This window comes from Sus scrofa, chromosome 5 (assembly GCF_000003025.6).
Source record: "Sus scrofa isolate TJ Tabasco breed Duroc chromosome 5, Sscrofa11.1, whole genome shotgun sequence".
Taxonomy (NCBI): domain Eukaryota; kingdom Metazoa; phylum Chordata; class Mammalia; order Artiodactyla; family Suidae; genus Sus; species Sus scrofa.
In genome coordinates, this window is record NC_010447.5 from 82746450 (window position 1) to 82766834 (window position 20385).

The 20385-nt window shown below is 40.2% G+C and overlaps 1 protein-coding gene across 1 annotated transcript in view; it reads right to left on the minus strand.

Annotated features, from left to right (window-relative positions):
* Positions 1 to 20385, minus strand: part of SPIC (Spi-C transcription factor) — a 69206-nt gene that overhangs the window by 22128 nt on the left and 26693 nt on the right. The window contains exon 2 of the mRNA XM_021092694.1: positions 8423 to 8529. The gene's annotated coding sequence lies outside the window, so the exon portion shown is untranslated. The remainder of the gene's footprint in view (positions 1 to 8422; positions 8530 to 20385) is intronic.

Below are 20385 nucleotides of genomic sequence, written 5' to 3' on the forward strand. Positions count from 1 at the left end.
TAATGAATAGTCGCAAAATTTCTAAGGGAATATGTGTGAGCTGAAATCCAAGGATAAGAAAGTGTGAGCAAAAGAAAAGCAGAGATGCAGTGAAGCACCTGAAACAACAGACACCAAGAACCTGAGATGGGAATGAGTTTGGTTTATTCAAGGCACAAAAAAGAAAGACAGTAGAGCTGGAGCAAAATGAGCCTGGGGGCCAAGAGGCAAAGTTCAAGAGGAAGGAGGGAGTCCCCATCAATCCACACATCAAGCCCCCAAATAATAACATTTTCAAAAGAATCTAAAAATTGCATATGATAGTAGTTACCTGCTTAGCCCCATTTCACAGATATCTAAACTGAGGCTCAAAGACATTCATGGTTTTTTTCCTAAGGTCCAATTGCTAGTGACAGATGGGCTGGGTTGGGTCCAGATCTGGGCCCAAATGACTTCATGCATGTACCCTGGACTGCCATGTTGGAGCCCTGTGTTTGCAGGCTCGGTTTCATTAGACCAGGGTTCTCAGTCCTGAGGGCAGTTCCCATAGCCCCCAGCAGATTGTTATAGTAAAGACAAGCTTGGTATGTATTTGAAAGTGAATGGAAAAACACAGTCAATTTTCTAGGCCAACATTTTCCCCAGCTGGTGTCTCCAGAGTTTTATTCTGCAAGACATAAATAAATGAACCCTAAAAAAAGAGTGGAGTGAAACCAACGAGAACATGATGTTTCCGGGGCACAATTCTATACTACAGATGAGAAACAGGCAGTTTTGAAACCTTTGTGAGGGTAAGAAAATGCTTTCAGCAACTTAAAAAAAAAATATGATATGCTGTCCTTAAAAAAAAAATGACTGTTTTTTTGCATTCTAGAGGTCAAAGCTCCTATCCTTGAGAACATGATGAAAGTTATGATGAGCTATTTCTCCAGGAAAATGCCATCAGTACAACATTTTCAGGCAAACTCTCCCAATCAGGCCAATATAACCCAGTTTATGAGCTCCTGCTGTATGGTGTTTTCAAAGTCTTCTTATCCAAGTACTTTTTCTTGGGGCATGTGTGCCCAAGATATACACACAGAGCATCTTTTTAGGGGTGGACACCAATGTTTCCCTTAACTCTAGAATGGAGCTGAGTAACAAGGGCTCTAAAGACAGGATCCCTGATTGACAGATTCTCTTTTGCAGAAGTTCATTGCCCTCAGTGGCAACTCAGATTATTTTAGAAAATTGTAAGCAGCAGATGTGCTGAAGTCTAAATAATATGGTGCCAAGCTTCAGGTGGAAGACTGCATTTTCTGAGAACAGAGAACTTCAGAGCTCAGGGAAAAGGGAGACTAAGTTCAAGCTTTTATCATCCTTCGCAGTTTCTATTAAAATAATTTAATTATGTAGGGTATTAAAGAACGGAGTCTTCATCTTAGTTAGATGTCTGAAAATCTAATAAGAAAATAATATTGCTAGACCAGGAAAAAGGTGCCAGAAAATTTCTTATGTCTGAGTAGAATTCATAGAACCAGAGAGTACGAGACGAGTAAGTAACTCTTACCCTCATTTTAATAATTACTTGTACTAAATTACTCTTTGAAACTTATTGAAACTTTTTTTTTTTTTTTTTTTTTTTTGTCGTTTCTAGGGCTGCTCCTGTGGCATATGGATATTCCCTGGCTAGGGGTCTATTCCAGAGCTGTAGCCACTGGCCAGAGCCACAGCAATGCCAGATTTGAATCATGTCTGCAACCTACACCACAGCTCATGGCAACACCGGATCCTCAACCCACTGAGCAAGGCCAGGGATGGAACCCGAAACCTCATGGTTCCTAGCTGGATTCCGTTAACCACTGTGCCACGACTAGAAGGCCTTGAGACTTGTTTTGTGGCTGAACATAAGGGCTGTCTTGATGAATGTTCCATTTGCACTTGAAAGAATGTGTGTTTTGAGGTTACTATATGTAGTGCCGGATAAACGTCAATTAGATCAAGTAGGTTGATAATGTTTAAATCTTCCATATTCTTAACTGATTTTTTTCTCTGCATTTTCTATCAGTTACAAAGAGGAATGTCAAACTATAATTGTGGATTTGTCTATTTCTCTCTTTAATTCTGTCCATTTTTGCTTTCATGTGTTTTGAAGCTGTTATTAGATGCATACTCAAACCTGTTGTGTTCCCATTGAATCAATCCTTTTATCATTATAAAATTTCTGTCTTTCCTTCTTTTCTGGTAATCCTTGAAGTCTACTTTGATATTAACCACACTAGTTTTCCTATACTTTTTACTTTCAACATGTCACTCTGAAGACACACTTTAAATATATAAATGTAGTTAGGTATTGCTTATTTTTACCTAGTTTGATGATCTCTGCCTTATTGGTGTTTAGTCCCATTTAGTAATTACTGATGTAGTTACAGTTAGCTTTGTCTTCCATCTTGCTATTTGTTTTCTATTTGTTCTATTTATTTTTGTTCTTCTGTCTCTTCTTTCTTTTGGATTAAATATATTTAATTATTTCATTACATTTCTTCCATTAGCTTTTCGTAATATCACGATGTGATACGATATGATATACTTCTGTAATTTATTTTTAGCGGTTGCTCCAGGGGCTACAATACTTAATTTATCAAGTCTACCTTGAGTTACCATTATATCACTTCATGTATAAGAAGCTTATCACCGTATAATTCCATTTACATCCCCTCCCATCTTTTGTGCTACTCTTGTCATTATATTAACTTCTACATATGTTATCATAATAGATTATTTAACCCTCACGGTAATGCCCTGAGGTGCTGTTATTATCCTGAGCTCCAACTGTGGCTCTGTCTCACCTCTCTGTGTAAATTTGGACAAGTTATTTAACCTCCCAGTTTTCTCTATAAAGTAAGCATAATGATTTTACTTACTACATAGAGTTATTGTGAAAACCTGAACAAATTCATGTCATGTACTTTGGACAGTTGTAAGCATTTAACAAGTGTTGAACACATGTTAGGTCCTGCTTTGTAATTATCCCTGTATTACGGATGACATAACAGAGGCTCAGGAAAGTTAAGTGATTTACTTTAGGTCACACAGCGAGTGATAGAAGTGAAGGTTTTCAAACCAGTTCTACCTGACTTCAGCCAAAGGCTTTTAACCATTCCACAGGACTTTGCTTCCTTATCTGTGAAGTAAGACTGAGAATAAGAATAAGAACAAGAATTCGATAATGGCCTCATGTCAAAGGGCTCCTGAGATAACATAAGAGAAGAGTAGTAAACACACCCAACGGTGGCTATTACCACCAAAACTGTGCCTATTTCACCACCCCTGGGACCTACAGCCTAGCTCAAACCCACCTCTGAGGCTGAGCCTGGTCTCTCCTGCCAGATCTGGTGCCCCTTCCCAATAATCGGGCTGGATAAATATTCACCATAGGTGCTAGTATTTACTGTAATTACTGTAATGGTTCTCACCAGTGTTCATACCAATAGAGGAAACTCCTCTGACACAGGACAAGTAAAAAAACCACCCAGCTCCATAGCGAGGCGGGGAGACAACAGATTTACTCTTGTGACTTCCGTGAAGGCACTGAAGGGGGTTTGGTTTGTTAGAACCACGAAAGGGCTCTAAATAGTCCTAAGACAGTTGTCACAACTGTGAGAATAGGGTCTGACAGCCTATTGGCGCACCTGACAGCATTCTAGATGAGGAGAGGTGAGCTAACCCACAGCCAAATTTTTATACATCTTTATTTTGAACCTTAAGAACAAGTGGGTCTCTCCACTTCAGTCCTTTTGGCCTCAAAAGCTTCTAAATCTAAACCATTCACTGGTTTGGGAAAAGGAAGAATGAGTTGTCCCTCCTCTTATTGGGGTCATCATGCCTATTTTCTTTCTTTTTTTTTTTTTACGTTGAAGTATAGTTGATTTACAGTGTTTCAGGTGTAGAGCAAAGTGATTCAGTATACATATAGATGTATGTATGTGTGTGTAAGTATATATACACATATATGCATATCTATAATACATAATATATTTTTTCAGATTCTTATCCATTATAGGTTATTACAACATATTGAATATAGTTCCTGTGCCATCATGCCTATTTTCACTTTCTAGTTCACTCAGAAGACAGATGATTTTGCTTCATCTCCAAATCCTTTTGGTGAGGTTTTTTTTTTTTTTTTTTTTTTTTTTTCCTTAAAATTTGTGAGTGGCAAACCCTATGTTTTAACAAAATCAATTAGCAGGGCAACAATATCTTTCATTAAGAAGCAGCATCCTCTTCCTACAGAAGTTAATGGGATGTAGGGAACTGTTAGGGAAAGTGGGATGGGGTGGGGAAGGGATTCCCTGAGCTCAGAATATTTTGGGAAACTGACCCATTAAGGGGATCCCAAGTTACAGCTGTGTGCCTATAACAGGCTATGAGTTTCTGTCTCCAGTGACTATTTACTATGAGATTTATACTCTCTGGCTCGGCTGCTATACATCATAAAATTTATAGTCTCTTTGTATTTAACTTCTATCAGATACTTGCAATTAGCAATGAAAATACTCTAATACTTGGAGTTCTCATTGTGGCTCAGTGGTAACCCGTGAGGACGAGGGTTCAATCCCTGGCCCCACTCAGTGGGTTAAGGATCTGGCATTTCCTCTAGCTGTGGTATAGTTCACAGATGCTGCTTGGATCTGGTGTTGCTGTGGCATAGCTCAGCAGCTGCAGTTCTGATTTGACCCCTATCTTGGGAAACTTCCGTGTGCCATGGTTGCAGTTCTAAAAAGACCAAAAAAAAAAAAAAAAAAAAAAGAAAAAAAAGGAAAAAAGGAAGAAAAAAGAAAAGGAAAAAAACACAAAATAAATAAGTGAAAGACAAGAAAAAGAAAATACTCTAATACTTTCTAAATAGATTTAAAAATTTATAGCGTGTCTTTGGTGTGGTTAGAAAAGAGAGAAACCTTTCAAAGATAATTTCAAGGGGTTCTCAGTACTGTTCTGCTCCAATTTTTTACATATCATCTCCATGATAACCACCATGATCATATAACCTTATACTTTCATAAGAATTCTGTCATTTTTAGCATAATCTCTGCCATATTACTTTAACAACTTGGGTGGAGGGAGCAATTCTTACATGTCTTTTACTTTCCCAAAGCAGGTGGTAAAACACCGTAACTACTAACATAGGACTTTAGTGGAGGTTGGATGAATAAATAAGTGCATTGTATCATTTAACTCTCACTATAGCCCTTGAGGCCAGCAGGGCAACTGTCACCCCATTTGCTGGTGAGGAAACTGATACTCAGGAGATGAGAGGTCACTCAGTGAGTATTAGGTTTAGAACTGGGATCTCCTCATGCTCAATTCGGCTTTTCAGATATCATCTCTGGAAAACATTGGCAGATACCAACTGGTTTTTAAAGTTGTATTTTCTTAGTAAGCAAATATGCTGAGAGGAGGACAAATACACATTTAAATAGTTTTATCTTACAAAACTAGGTTTATTATTTAATAAGAAAAGAAATGTTTTAAGAGTTCCCACTGTGGTGCGGTGGGTTAAGGACCTGGTGTTCCTGAAGCTGCAGTTCAGATTCAATCCCTGGCTGGGGAACTTCCAAATGCAATGGGTGCTGCTAGGAGAAAAAAAAAAAAAAAACTTAAAACACACAAAAAGAAGCATTTTCACAACTGCTTTTTCCATATCAAATTTTTGTTGTTTGGGGTTTTTTAAAAATCTATTTAAGGAGTTCCCATCGTGGCTCAGTGGTTAACGAATCCGACTAGGAACTATGAGGTTGTGGGTTCCATCCCTGGCCTTGCTCAGTGGGTTAAGGATCTGGCGTTGCCATGAGCTGTGGTGTAAGTTGCAGCCGTGGCTTGGGTCCTGGGTTTCTGTGGCTCTGGCATAGGCCGGCGGCTACAGCTCCAATTTGACCCCTAGCCTGGGAACCTCCATGTGCCAAGGGAATGGCCCAAGAAATGGCAAAAAGGGACCAAAAAAAAAAAAATCTATTTGAAAATAAAGGAAGAGGAGTTCCCGTTGTGGCTCAGCAGTTAAGATCCTGATATAGTGTCTGTGAGAATGTGGGTTCGATCCCTGGACTCGCTCAGTGGGTTAAGGATCCAGTGTTGCTGCAAGCTACGGCACCGCTGCATGATACGTACAGCATAGGTGGCAGATGTGGCTTAGACCTGACGTTGCTAATGCTATGGTGTAGGCTGGCAGCCGCAACTCCAATTTGACCCCTAGCCTGAGAACTTCTATATGCTTCAGGTATGGGCATAAAAGAAGGAAGAAAGAGAGAGAGGGAGGGAAGGAAGGAAAGAAAAGAAAGGAAGGGGAGAAAAGGCATGTGTTATCAAAATATCATGAGATGCTAATGCCCAGAATGGATATAGCCGAGATCACTTTGAAGTATGAATTGGTTTACATTGTGCTGTTTACCAAATACGACGGCCACCAATAAGAGAAGCAGGAACTGTGAGACTGCTTCCCACCTGAAGTGGGGATCGCCGTATGGACGATCAGCTTCTCACGGCCAGATGTTGCAGGACTTTCAGTTTGGAAACAAATCCATTAATTTTGACAAAAGGTTTTGTTCCGTTTTTAATCCTGTGGTTTAGATTAACAAAAATTAAGAAGTCTGACAATACCAATTACATGGAGAAGATGTGTCTAGTAGGAGTGTAACCTGGGACACCATGTAGGAAAATAACTAGTTATTAGTAAAGCTTAGCCCACAGATCCATTCTCAAGAGGGTACACAAGAGATAATTTTATACATGATTGCCAGGATATGCATAGAAAGATGTTAGCAGGCATGTTTGTAATGAGAAGATCTGCAAACACCTGATCTCTCTCTCTCCCCCCACATATGGATAAATAAATACATAGATATATAAACATATATACACACTGACAAGAGAATAAACTGTGGTATGTTCACATAATGGAATAACATAGAAGAGTGAGAATGAATAAAATACAGCTAAATGCAATAACATGGAAGAATTTTGAAAATACAAAATTCCGTGAAAAAACTAAAACCCAGGAAACCACTTAAAACATGACAGGGTTTTGGAGTTCCTGTTGCGGCACAACGGAAATGAATCCGACTAGTATTCATAAAGATGTGGGTTAGATCCCTGGCCTCACTCAGTGGGTTAAGGATTCTGTGTTACAGTGGCTGTGGTGTAGGCTGGCAGCTCAAGCTTCAGTTTGACCCCTAGCCTGGGAACTTCCACATGCAGTGGGTGCGGCCCTAAAAAGCAAAAAGTGATAATAAAAATAAAATAAAATATGACAGGATTTTTACAAGGTTCAAAAATAAACAACTAAATCTATTTTAATTTATTTATTATTTATTTTTTGCTTTTTAGGGCCACACCTGAGGCATATGGAGGCTCCCAGGCTAGGGGTCGAATCAGAGCTACAGCTGCCTGCCTACACCACAGCCACAGCAACGCCAGATCCGAGCCGCATCTGCAACCTACACCGCAGTTTACTGCAATGCCAGATCCTTAACCCAGTGAGCAAGGGCAGGGATCAAACCCGTAACCTTATGGTTCCTAGTTGGATTTGTTTCTGCTGCTCCACAACGGGAACTCCCTTATAACCATTTTAAATCAAATTTTCTTTTTTTTCCTTCTTTCTCTGTTTCTGTTTTTCTTTATATCTGTCTATCTATTTGTCTGTCTATCTTTATGTGGTAAGTGTGTAAAACAAGCAAACAATAAACACCAAGTTTAGGGCAGTGAATAGTCCTAGGAGGGGCAAACAGGGAGATGGCCTAGGGGGTAGCACATAATTCATTTAAAATATTTTGGTTTTTGGACCAAGAGATGGGTTTATAGGTGTCCATTTTGTTAAAATGAAAACACATTTGCTTTTATGTGTTTCAAACAACATACTAAAGTAGTAAGCCACAGGCAAAGGGAACAAGGGATTACAAAGCTATCTAACAGTGAGAGTGAAGTCCCAAAAAAGAAAATTCCTTTTTTTTTTTTCTTTGTTTTCTTTAAATGGCTGCACCTGCAGGATGTGGTTGTTCCCTGGCCAGGGATCAAACTCGAGGGCCTGAAGCGAACCGAGCTGCTGTAGTCAGGTTCTTACCCCACTGTGCGACCATGGAACTCCAAAAAAGAAAATTCAAAGGAAACACTTTTGTTTTGAACAATGAAAACACTCATCAGTCAGTGTTAGAAAATTACATTTTTCATTATATTAAAACCCTGCGTGATTTAAACATAATCTGTAAATTAGAAGTATGACAGTAATAAAGATGCATAAAGTTTACACGACCTCATCTCAGCCTCATTCCTAGTGTTATTTCTTATTTGAAGTCCTGTATACTGAAGTAGGAATGATTTTGCCATTCAATAACAGCATGTCTCACATATGAACCCGCTAGATCCATGTCTCTTAGCATGCTACTTGGAAAAAATGTAAAAGCAGACCAACCTGGTTTTAAATATATTTGGTAAGGCATCTTATTTTGTTCAGTGAGAAGCCAAAGTTCCTGGTTACTTTTCTTTTGCATTTGTGCATGGTGGGAATGCCCATGGTTTCTGTGGAAAAGAAGTTAAAGATTCAATTGTCAGATTTGCGGTACTAGATGCTACTAACCCAGAATGCTCATGGGTTTAAGAGGATCATTATCAGTTGAAGTTCAAGTGAGAGCCTCCACGGACTTGGAAAGGGGAGAGATAGTATTGCCCCCATTCAAAAAAAAAAAAAAAAAGTATTGTCCGCATTTGATGAAACATCAAGAAGAATAAAACCAACCTCTGAGTTCCCATCATGGCTAAGTGGTTAATGAACCTGACTAGTATACATGAAGATGTAGGTTCAATCCCTGACCTTGCTCAGTGGGTTAAGGATCTGGCGCTGCCATGAGTAGTTCTGCCACATGTAGTTCGCAGACACAGCTTGGAGCCTGTGTTGCTGTGGCTGTGGTGTAGGTCGGCAGCTACAGCTCTGATTCGACCCCTAGTCTAGGAACCTCCATGTGTCACGGGTGCAACCCTAAAAAACAAACGAACAAACAAACAACAACAACAACAAAACCTCAAAGTCTCCTGAAGGAGATGGTTTAAGGGGTATGTCCAAAACCAGAATGGGTCATTCAGAAGGCAGGGCTACTACTCAAGGAATGAGCCAATCCCAGAACTGTCCAAGAAGTATCTGGAGGGAGAAGCTATCCGCTTCTGGGTAAAGTCATCTCTGTGGTGGAGATAGATGCAGGGTGTGGTCCCGTGAATATCAGAATACTTTCAGGGACTCTGAAACCACCCTTATTCTGAGCCCAGAGCCAGATCAAGGGTGAGCCGGGTAGGCAGGATCCAGAAACAGCAACCTACAATATCTAACTCTAAAATAACGCCACAAACACACAGAGGTAGAAGAAATATTTTTGGTTTTGTTAGTTTGTTTGTTGGTTGGTTTTGGTTTTCAGCAGGATCTTTATTTACCTCCTCTTCCCCAACCACATCACAGAGCACAGATAGCCAGGTACCCACGAGGGCTGTCAGCTGTTCAGTTTGTATAGAAATCATGCATCTCATTGATTCTTCAACAAGAAACTTAATGTGTAAAAAGACTTCAGGTGTGTTTGAAATGTCTGCCCTTCCCTGCATTCTAGTCACTGGAAATTAGCTGTGTAGAATTTTTACTCAAATGTAGACACGTTTTCTGTGCGCACTTGCTAGTAACTACTTCACGTGTTTCAGATAGTGTTTTCTTCTGACAGTTCCTCCTCCCAGAAGCTGCTGGACAGGACTGTAAGTCGCCGGAAAAAATGTTTGATAAACTGGGGGTTAGAGAAGTGAGACCTCTGAACCCCTCCTTCTCATAACCATGGTCTCAGAGCTGCTTTCGTTTATTCCTTCAAATAGAGATGGTTCTAGATGCTAGGATATATTCGTGGACAAAGCAAAGATTCCTGTCTTTTGTAGCATTTCTGCAGGGGGTAAACAGATAATAAGCATGAGCTTGATGAATAAGTAAATTACGTGGCAAAATATATGATAAGTAGTTTATTTTAAAAAAAGAAAGAAAGCTGAGTAGGGTAAGGAGAAACAGGAAGGGGAGAAGTTCCCCTTTTCAGCAGGGTCATCAGCCATGCCATATTAAGATGGTAGCATTTGTGTAAAGACTGGAAGGAGGTGCGGAAGTGAACTGTTCCATAGCCAGTAAGACAACAGGTCAAGGGCTGAAGGACAAGTTGGTACCAAGAGGTTCTTAGGTGGGATAGTCCCAGTTAATTACAGGATTGTATTGGTTGCTTGGGGAGAATAAAGTGATCTTTTTCCACCTTTCCCGCCCTCAGAACTCACTTTTTTTTTTTTTGTCTTTTTGCCTTTTCTAGGGCCGATCCTGCAGCACATGGAGGTTCCCAGGCTAGGGGTCTAATTGGAGCTGCAGCTGCTGGCCTACACCACAGCCACAACCACAGCAACACAGGATCCAAGCCACGTCTTTGACCTACACCATGGCTCACAGCAATGCCAGATCCTTAACCCACTGAGCAAGGCCAGGGATCAAACCTGCAACCTCATGGTTCCTAGTCGGATTTGTTAACCATTGCAACACGATGGGAACTCCAGAACTCACTTCTAAATGCTTTAAATGTCACACTACTGTTTCAGGGAGATTGATTTTTGAGTACGTAAAAAAGTAGGCCCTACTCTCAGCATGCCTACTTGTTTCTATCTCTTCTGGTGCCATTAGACATCCAGAGTGACTTGCTCTGGGTAGAGGAAGCATCTACATTTTTCCTCTAGCTTTGGAATGAGAGTTTGAAAACCTCTACATTAGGATTAAGTCACAACTGGAAGTAGAAATACCCTACTGGGAATTTTAGGCTGATTTGGTAGCTATCATTTTAATCCCTGAAATTGGATTTAGGGAATCCCAGTTGCTAATGCCCTATGGCAATTTTAGACAGAAGATAACACCTTGGCCTCAGTTGCTTTCCACACTGTTTCAAATACAAGGCCTACAGGCATTAAAAAAATCATTAATCACATAAGGAGATTAAGCAATCTGAAGAATCAGTAGTAACTGCTGAAAACAGAGGTCACCACACCAGGACTTCTGACATTGGGGCTGTCAGCCATAGGCTGTACAATAATTATGTTGGGTAATGTTTAAGGAGATAAAACACAAGACTGAAAACTGGATAATTAACTTTTTTATTTTTATTTTTTCCCTTTTTTAGGGCTGCACCCTTGGAACGTGGAAGTTACTGGGCTAGGGGTCAAATTGGAGCTACAGCTACTGGCCTAAGCCACAGCCACAGCAACTCAGGATCTGAGCCTCTTCTGTGATCTACACCACAGCTCATGACAACACTGGATCCTTTAAGCACTGAAAAGGCCAGGGATCGAACCCTCATTCTCATGGATTGTAGTCGGGTTGGTTACCACTGAGCCACAATGGGAACGCCAATCCTACCAGGTTTTAATGTAGAGGGCTTTCACTACCATTCTGTTCTATTTGTTTATTCTTTTTAGGGCTGTACCCGAAGCATACGGAAGTTCCCAGGCTAGGGGTCCAATCAGAGCTGCGCTACCAGCCTGAGCCACAGCTGCAGCAATACCAGATCTAAGCTGCATCTGTGACCTACACCGAAGCTCAGGGCAACGCTGGATCCTTAACCCACTGAACTGGGCCAGAGACAGAACTCGCCTCTTCATTGATGCTAGTAGTGTTTATTACTACTGAGCTACGACAGAACTCCTGTCCTAATTATTTATTAATTTTTCGTTATTATTTCCTCTTTATCCTGGAGTTATTTATGTTTTTAATTTCAAAATACAATATCTCAAGGGTTTTTAATATGTTTTTTGTTATTTTTAACTCAGTAGTGATTATACCATGTTCTCTAATCACTTACCATTGACTTTTTAAAAAATTAGTAACGAAAACAGAGCCCAACAAAGTTTCTTCATAAGAGGCCAGGTAGTAAATATTTTAGGCTTTGAAAAACTATAGTTTCTGTGGCATATTCTTTAATGGAATGTTATATAGCCATTACAATGAGGATTTTTAAAACATCAATATGGAACGCTAAGATACATCATAAAGTCAAAAATGTAAGATACCAGTGTGCACAGGTATCAATAATTCAATTTTCTTTTTCTTTTTAGGGCCATATTTGTGGCATATGGAGGTTCCCAGGCTAGGGGTCAAATCAGATCTCTAGCCACTAGCCTGCATCACAACCACAGCAACATGGGATCCAAGCCACGTCTGTGACATACACCACAGCTCACAGCAATGCTGGATCCTTAACCCACTGAGTGAGGCCAGGGATCAAACCCGAAACCTCATGGTTCCTAGTTGGATTTGTTTCCGCTGCACCATGATGGGAACTCTAAAAAATATAAAACTTTTAAAAATTATAGGCTATTTTATTTTTTAAAATTATTTTAATCAATCATGTGATGCATATTTAATATACACTTTTCTCCCTTGTCCAGAAGGGATTTTTTACAACTAGGAATAAAATTTACTGTGAAAACAGGTAAGGATATTTCATTAACACTTGTTCTTAATAGAATAAAGCAACCCTCTTAAATGTTGCCAAAACAAAAAAATAAAAACCCTTGAGTCTACATTTAAAAACTGGTTATTTGTGGTTTTTAAAAGTTATATTTTTTAAGGAATTACCTCTTGTCCCAAGTCTATTGTTCGGATTCCAGAAGAAATTAGCTCTTTTAAAAAGCTGACAAGGAGTTCCCATCATGGCGCAGTGGTTAACGAATCCGACTAGGAACCATGAGGTTGTGGGTTCGATCCCTGCTCTTGCTCAGTGGGTTAAGGATTCAGCGTTGCCGGGACCTGTGGTGTAGGTTGCAGATGCGGCTCGGATCCCGCATTGCTGTGGCTCTGGTGTAGGCTGGCAGCTACAGCTCCGACTGGACACCTAGCCTGGGAACCTCCATATGCCGCAGGAGCGGTCCAAGAAATGGCAAAAAAAAAAAAAAAATTTAAAAAAAAAAATAAATAAATAAAATAAAAAATAAAAAGTTGACAAAAATTAAAATCTATGTCTGAGAGTCGTAGAACTGAAAATGAGTTAGAAAAGTTGAACTTCAAAAGCATTGTGAGAGAAGCAGCAGAGGGCAGGACAAGAGCATAAACTTTGGAAATCCTTTACTATGGAATAGCTGTGGGAATAGGAATTTGAATAATGGTTCATCTATTGGTTCGTTTTTCTCATCTGTAAAGCAGACCAGTACCAGTTTCCTTGGCTGTTCTGGATCAACTGAGAACATACAACCCAGAGACGGAGCACTGAACAAGGGCTGGTGTTCTCCCTCTTCCCTTGGTGTAATATCACATAAAAGGAAATGTGGGATAATATGCTGCTTCGTTTTTGTTTTTTGCTTTTTTTGAAAATTAAAAGAAAATGATAAAATAATACATTTGCCAAGCAATTTTACCTTATTTAAACCGAAAACTGATAAAAGAGCACATGAGAAGTTCCCACTGTGGCTCAGTAGAAACGAATCTGACTAGCATCCAAAAGGATGCAAGTGCAATACCTGGCCTTGTTCAGTGGGTTAAGGATCCAGCGTTGCTGTGGCTGTAGCGTAGGTCAGCAGCTACAGCTCCAATTCCACCCCTAGCTTGGGAACTTCCAGGATCTGGGCAACACCTGAGCTATTCATCCCCGAACCACTGAGCAAGGCCAGGGATCTAACCTGAATCCTCATGGATACTAGTTGGATTCATTTCCACTACACCACAACAGGAACTCCAGCTCTACTTATTTTTGTTCCTATATGTTGTAGACTAAACATATGTTACCAGAAAGAAAGAAAAAAAACATTTGCCATTGAGGTTTAGAAACCAAAACTCAGAATTTAATCTGTCCACTAAGCTAAATATTGGAGAAGCAGAGTTCCCATTGTGGCTCAATGGGTGAAGAACCCAACAATATTGTCCAAGAGAATACAGATTTGATCCCTGGCCTTGCTCAGTGGGTTAAGGATCTGACATTACCACAAGGTGTGGCGTAGGCCTGCAGCTGCAGCTCTGATTTGAATCCTAGCCTGGCAGGTGCAGATATTAAAAAAAAAAAAAAAAAGAAAAGAAAAGAAAAGAAAAGAAATATTGGAGAGGCATACATTTAGAAATTAAGTTGTGGAAACAACATTTTAAATAGTAAGGTTCTGACAACGTTATAAAAAGACAATAATTGCCCATGTTAATAAAAATTGTTTTTTTTAACCATTCACAGCAATGTTTTCTTTTCTTTTCTTTTTTTTTTTTTTTGGTCTTTTTGTCTTTTTAGGGCCGAACCGGAGGCATACGGAAGTTCGCAGGCTAGGGGTCCAATTGGAGCTGTAGCCACCAGCCTACGCCAGAGCCACAGCAACACGGGATCTGAGCCATGCCTGTGACCTACACCACATCTCTTGGCAACACCTGATCCTCAACCCACTGAGTGAGGCCAGAGATCGAGCCCAAATCCTCATGAATGCTAGTCGGGTTCGCTAACCACTGAGCCATGATGGGATCCCCTCTTTTTTCTTTTTAGGGTCACATGCAAGGCATATGGAAGTTCCCAGGCTAGGGGTCTAATCGGAGCTACAGTTGCCAGCCTGCACCACAGCCACAGCAATGCCAGATCCAAGCTACGGCTGCAACCCACACCACAGCTCATGGCAACGCTGGACACATCCCACTAAGTGAGGCCAGGGATTGAACCCGAGTCAGAGTTTTCCACTGTGCCACAATAGGAACTCCAAAATCTTCAATTCTTTTCCATCTGTGATTCAATGCCCATGACAGCATAAAAGACCCCTTTGTTGTTCACTTCTGTGTTATATTTACTTCAATTTTTTATTTTTATTTATTTATTTTTGTCTTTTTGTCTTTTCTAGGGCCACACCTGTGGCATATGGAAATTCCCAGGCTAGGGGTCTAATCAGATTTGTACCTGCCAGCCTACACCACAGCCACAGCAACGTGAGATCCGACCAGTGTCTACGACCTACACCACAGCTCACGGCAACACCAGATCCTTAACCCACTGAGCAAGGCCCGGGATCGAACCTGCAACCTCATCGTTCCTAGTTGAATTCGGTAACCACTGAATCTCGACAGGAACTCCTATTCACTTCCATTAAAAAAAAAAAATCAGCGTCATTGAGGTACATTAAAAGATAAACTTAGGAGCTCCCATCGTGTCTCGGTGGTTAATGAACCTGACTAGCATCCATGAGGATGAGGGTTTGATCCTTGGCCCCCCTCAGTAGGTTAAGGATCTGATGTTGCTGTGAGCTGTGGTGTAGTTGCCGATGAGGCCCCGATCCTGCACTGCTGTGGCTGTAGCCTAGGCCGGTGGCTACAGCTCCGATTCAACCCCTAGCCTGGAACCTCCACATGTCACAGGTGTGGCCCTAAAGACAAAAAAAAAAAAAAAAAAAAAAAAAAGATAAACTGAGACATGTTAAAATTTACAAGAGTTTATTTGAACAAACATCAATTTGAATCAGGCAGCACCAAACTGAAAGTGGTTAGAAAATGGTTAGTCTACAGACAGAAACCAGGAGAAAGGTTCTTGTAGAGCAGACGAGGAAGCAAAGCAAGAAAATTATTTGATTGACTATAGCTTAAGCAGTGGCTTTATTTGGGAAAGCCCAGTTAGCTGTTCATGACTGGTTATTCTTAAAAACCATCTTCTTGGATATGAATGCATTTCCAATTGATTCTGGCTTAGGTTTTATTTTGCTTAAGTAAGCTACCAAGGCATTAGAACCATCTCAGTTTGTGTTTTTGTTTACTTTAACAGATATAATTTACATTCAGTAAAATTTACCTATTTATTATATAGCTCTATTTAATATTATATGGGGAGGAGGGGGTCCCAACCAGTGTAGCAAGGCAAGAAAGAGGTATAAAAAGTATATAGACTGGAAAGGAAAAAGTAAAGTTGCTTTTATTTGAAGATGATATCATCACCTATTTATATAATTCTAAGAAGTCCACGAGGAAAAGCTGTTAGTACTAGTAAATGAATTTAGCAAGGCTGTAGAATATGAAATTAACATACAAAAATCAATTGATTTCTACATACTGACAAGAAATAATTGGACATTGAAATTTAAAAACAGCATCATTTATAATAGCTTTTTTTTTTTTTTTTTTTTTTGTCTTTTGTCTTTTTAGGCTGTACCTGCAGCATATGGAGGTTCCCAGGCCAGGGGTCGAATTGGAGCTGTAGCCACTGGGCTACACCATAGCCATTGCAATGGGGGATCTGAGCCACGTCTGTGACCTATACCACTAAGCTCATGGCATTGCCAAATCCTTAACCCACTGAGCGAGGCCAGGGATCCAACCTGCGTCCTTGTGGATGCTAGTCAGATTCCTTTCCACTGAGCCATGATGGGAACTCCTATAATAGCATTTTAAAAACATACTTAGGGAAAAATATGTGTAAGGCTTGAATACTGAAAACATTGTTGAGAGAAATTAAAAAGCGCTTAAGTGGAGAGTTAACCAACTATAATGGAAAAAAATAAACATCATTAAAAAAAATAAGTGGATGGAGTTTCCCTTGTGGTGCAGCGGAAACGAATCCATCTAGGAACCATGAGGTTGTGGGTTCGATCTCTGGCCTCTCTTAGTGGCTTAAGGATATGGCGTTGCCGTGAACTGTGGTGTAGGTTGCAGACGCCACTCTGATCCTGCATTGCTGTGGCTTGTGGCATAGGCCAGCGGCTACAGCTCTGATTTGAACCCTTTCCTGGGAACCTCCATATGCCTCGAGTGTGGCCCTAAAAAGCAAAAAAAAAAAAAAAAAAAATTAAAATTAAATAAGTGGAGAGTTATACAATGTTCATGGATTAGAAGACTCAATACTGTTAAGGTATCAAATCCTCTCAAATTTAATCACGGACAATGCTAATCAAATTTCAGGATATGACCTGTAGAAATTGACAAGCTGATTGCAACATTTATATGGAAGTCAAAAAAATCTAAAACAAAACAATTTTTAAAAGAAGAACAATGTTAGAGACTTACCATAAAGCTACAATAATCAATATTGGCATAAGAACAGACATATAGGTCAATGGAACAGAATAGAGAATCCAAAAATAGACTTACATGTGTATACTTTCTTAATAAAGCTAGAATAATTTGATATCCAGATGGGGGAAAAATAAACCCTAATCTTTACCTCATAACATGTATAAAAATTAGTTTGAAATGATTCAAAGATTTAAAGTAAAGAGGTACAGGAGCTCCCATTGCGGCTCAGCGGGTTAAGTTTTTTTTTTTTTTTTCTTTTATCCTGTTCTTGTGATTTCCAATTTGGTTTTGGTAGAAAATCAAATCATACTTAATATGTTTTTTGAACATCTGGTATTAGGTAGGAGAGAAAGGCAGTTCTCTGGATTGAATTTTTGCTTTCCTTAAATAAGAAACTATTAAAGAAATTATACCTCTTCATTTTTCTTACACTTAGAAAAAGGCAAAGATTTTCAGAAAATGAATGCAGTATAACCTAGAGCTAAAAGTGACTCTGTAAGTTATTAACTGTGCTTTTGTGTATCTGCACTCATTCTCTGAAGCAAACTCATTTACATTTTTCTTTTTTGGCCACTGCCTGGAAGCACATGGAGTTCCTGGGCCAGGGGTCAGATCCAAGCCATAGTTGGAACCTAAGTTGCAGCAATGCCAGGATCCTTAACTCACTGTGCAGGGCAGAGATCGAACTTGTATCCTAGTGTGCCCAAGAGGCGGCCAATCATTTTGCACCACTTTGGAAACTACCCAATTCATTTAAATGTTATATTTCTTCCTATCTATCTTCTCATCTATTTTTGGTATCTTATTTCTCATCTTAAGAAATCAAGAAAAATCATTAAGAGCTCGGATTCTTAAGGCTGGAGACAGACTTCTTGGGTTGAAATCCCAGTTCTGTCCATTTTCCAAGTTCAATTTTTCCTAGGCCTAATATTAATAACAGTGACATCACTGATATTATTTATTATATGGCACAGAAGGGTTAAGTAACTTGACCAAGGTCACATAGCCCTATCTACCTGGAATAAGCCTCACCTTTATGGAAATTCTATGCAGAGGCGAGTTAATCCTGACCCTCCCATTCAAGTCTGGGAAAGCAAAATTCCTTTCAACCCACCAGCATTGACTGAGCACCTGCAGAAACAGGACAAGGCTTTAGCCCTTTGGGTCTTGAGATTCTCAAGGGGAGGTAAATGAGGAAACAATCTAAGTAGTTATGCATGAGAAACAGACATGGGAAAGAGTTTGGGGAGCTTAGTTAAGCATGGGTGTGGGCTGAGGGTTGGAATTCATCAGGAAAAGCCACAGAGAGGAGGGACCTTGGAAAGGAAGCCTTAAAACATGCTCTTCATAATCATCTTGAATCAACAGACTCTGTTCACATAAAATATAATTTTTGTAATAGTCCTTCCAAAATGAACTGTCAAAGCTAGTCTGGTATAGGGAGTTCTCTCTGGCTCATCAGGTTAAGGATCCAGCATTTTTACTGCTTGGGTTGCTGGTGTGGCATGGGTTTGATTCCTGGCCCAGGAACTTCCACATGCTGTGGGCATAGCGCCCCCCAGAAAGCTACTCTCGTGTACATAAGGTGACCAGTTGTCCCTGTTTACCTGAGACTGAAGGGTTTTCTCAGGTAGTGGGACTTCCAGTTCTGAAACTCAAGAGTTAAAACCAATCTGGGCAAAGTGGGAGAGTTAGTTGCCGCAGTAGGAAGTAAGCTATAATAATGCTTGCTAGCATTTGTCCATTACCTGTAATGTGCTAAAGGGACACTGTTCTAAGCACTTTGCACATGTTAGCTCATTCAATTCTCCCAATAACCTCGCCCCTAGTTGAATACTATCATTAGCTCCATTATGGAATGAAGGAAATCAAAGCACACAGATTCTCAAGGTCATAAATCCAGGAAGTGGTGGGACCAAACCCAGGCAGGGTCCTTCTAGGTTGATCTTCTTCACCATTGTTCCATTCTGGGCAAATATCAAAACAACCAGCTGCATTTTATGGCTGAGTACCTTGGATCTCCCAGTAAAATCAGAAGGGTAAGATTTGAGAACCAAAGCATTAAAAACATCTCTTAATTTGAACCCAGGAATGGCAGACTCCCAAGTCCCTGACTCTCTAGGGAAGAATTCCTCCTGCTTTGGTTGAAGTACTAGATCCCTAACACACTTTGCGATGAGTCCCTACCTGTTTCCAGACTTAAATCACTGTTTGAGTGGGACTCAATCTCAACACTGCTCAGCTAATATCTGAGAACTAAGATGCCACATCAAGTCGCTGCATGCTGTGGCCAAAGAAAAAGCTATCATTAGTTGACAATGCACTATGTGCTTGGCATTGTTCTGAAGATTGCCTATATTAAATCATTTAACCCTTATTTCTTGTTTTAGTCATATGCATACCTGCTGAAGAAAAGAAATTCGAAAGTTAATTTTCATCCTCTTTCACTATTGATGGTGGCTAGTTGGATACAATAAACCGATGGGGAATGGAAAATATGTTTATTTTTCAATTAGTACTTCTCCTAGTATACAAAGAATTTTGTTTTATCAGAGCTAATCTCTGCCTTTGCAATATTCTGATTTATAACCTGTTTGATTTATAACCACGAGTTCTCATTGTGGCTCAGTGGGAATCTGACTAGTATACATGAGGATGCAGGTTTGATTCCTGGGCTTGCTTAGTGGGTTAAGGATCTGCTGTTGCTGTGAGCTGTGGTATAGGTCAGTGGCTACAGCCCTTATTCTGCCCCTAGCCTGGGAACCTCCACATTCGGAGGGTACAGTCCTTAAAAAACAAAACAAAACAAAACACCTCCAAGGAGGGAGAAACCATAACTTTCCTTTGAATCCTAAGCCTAGTGAATCAAAAGCCTTTTTGGAAAGGAAATGCAATCACAGCTAGGATTCTACCAGTCAATCTCATCAACAGTGAATTATATTTTTATCATTTTTTATACATCCTAGCCCAAAATGTACTCCCCCCTTCTCCTCCACCCCTTTGCTTCTCCATGCATCACCTTGTGATCTCAATTCCCAGACAACCAGACAAGGGATTAAACTGGGCTGCAAACAACAACAACAACAACAACAACAAAAACCCGGGCTGCAGCAGTGAAAGCACCGAGTCTCAACCACCAGACCACCAGGCAACTCTTAATAAATGCTTCTTTTAAAAAACTTTCTTTTTTAGGGAGTTCCTGTTGTGGCGCAGCAGAAATGAATCCGACTAATAACCATGAGGTTGCAGGTTCGATCCCTGGCCTTGCTCAGTGGGTTAAGGATCTGGCTTTGCCATGAGCTGTGGTATAGGTCAGACACAGCTCAGATCCCAAATTGCTGTGGCTGTGGCATAGGCTGGCAGCTGTAGTGCCA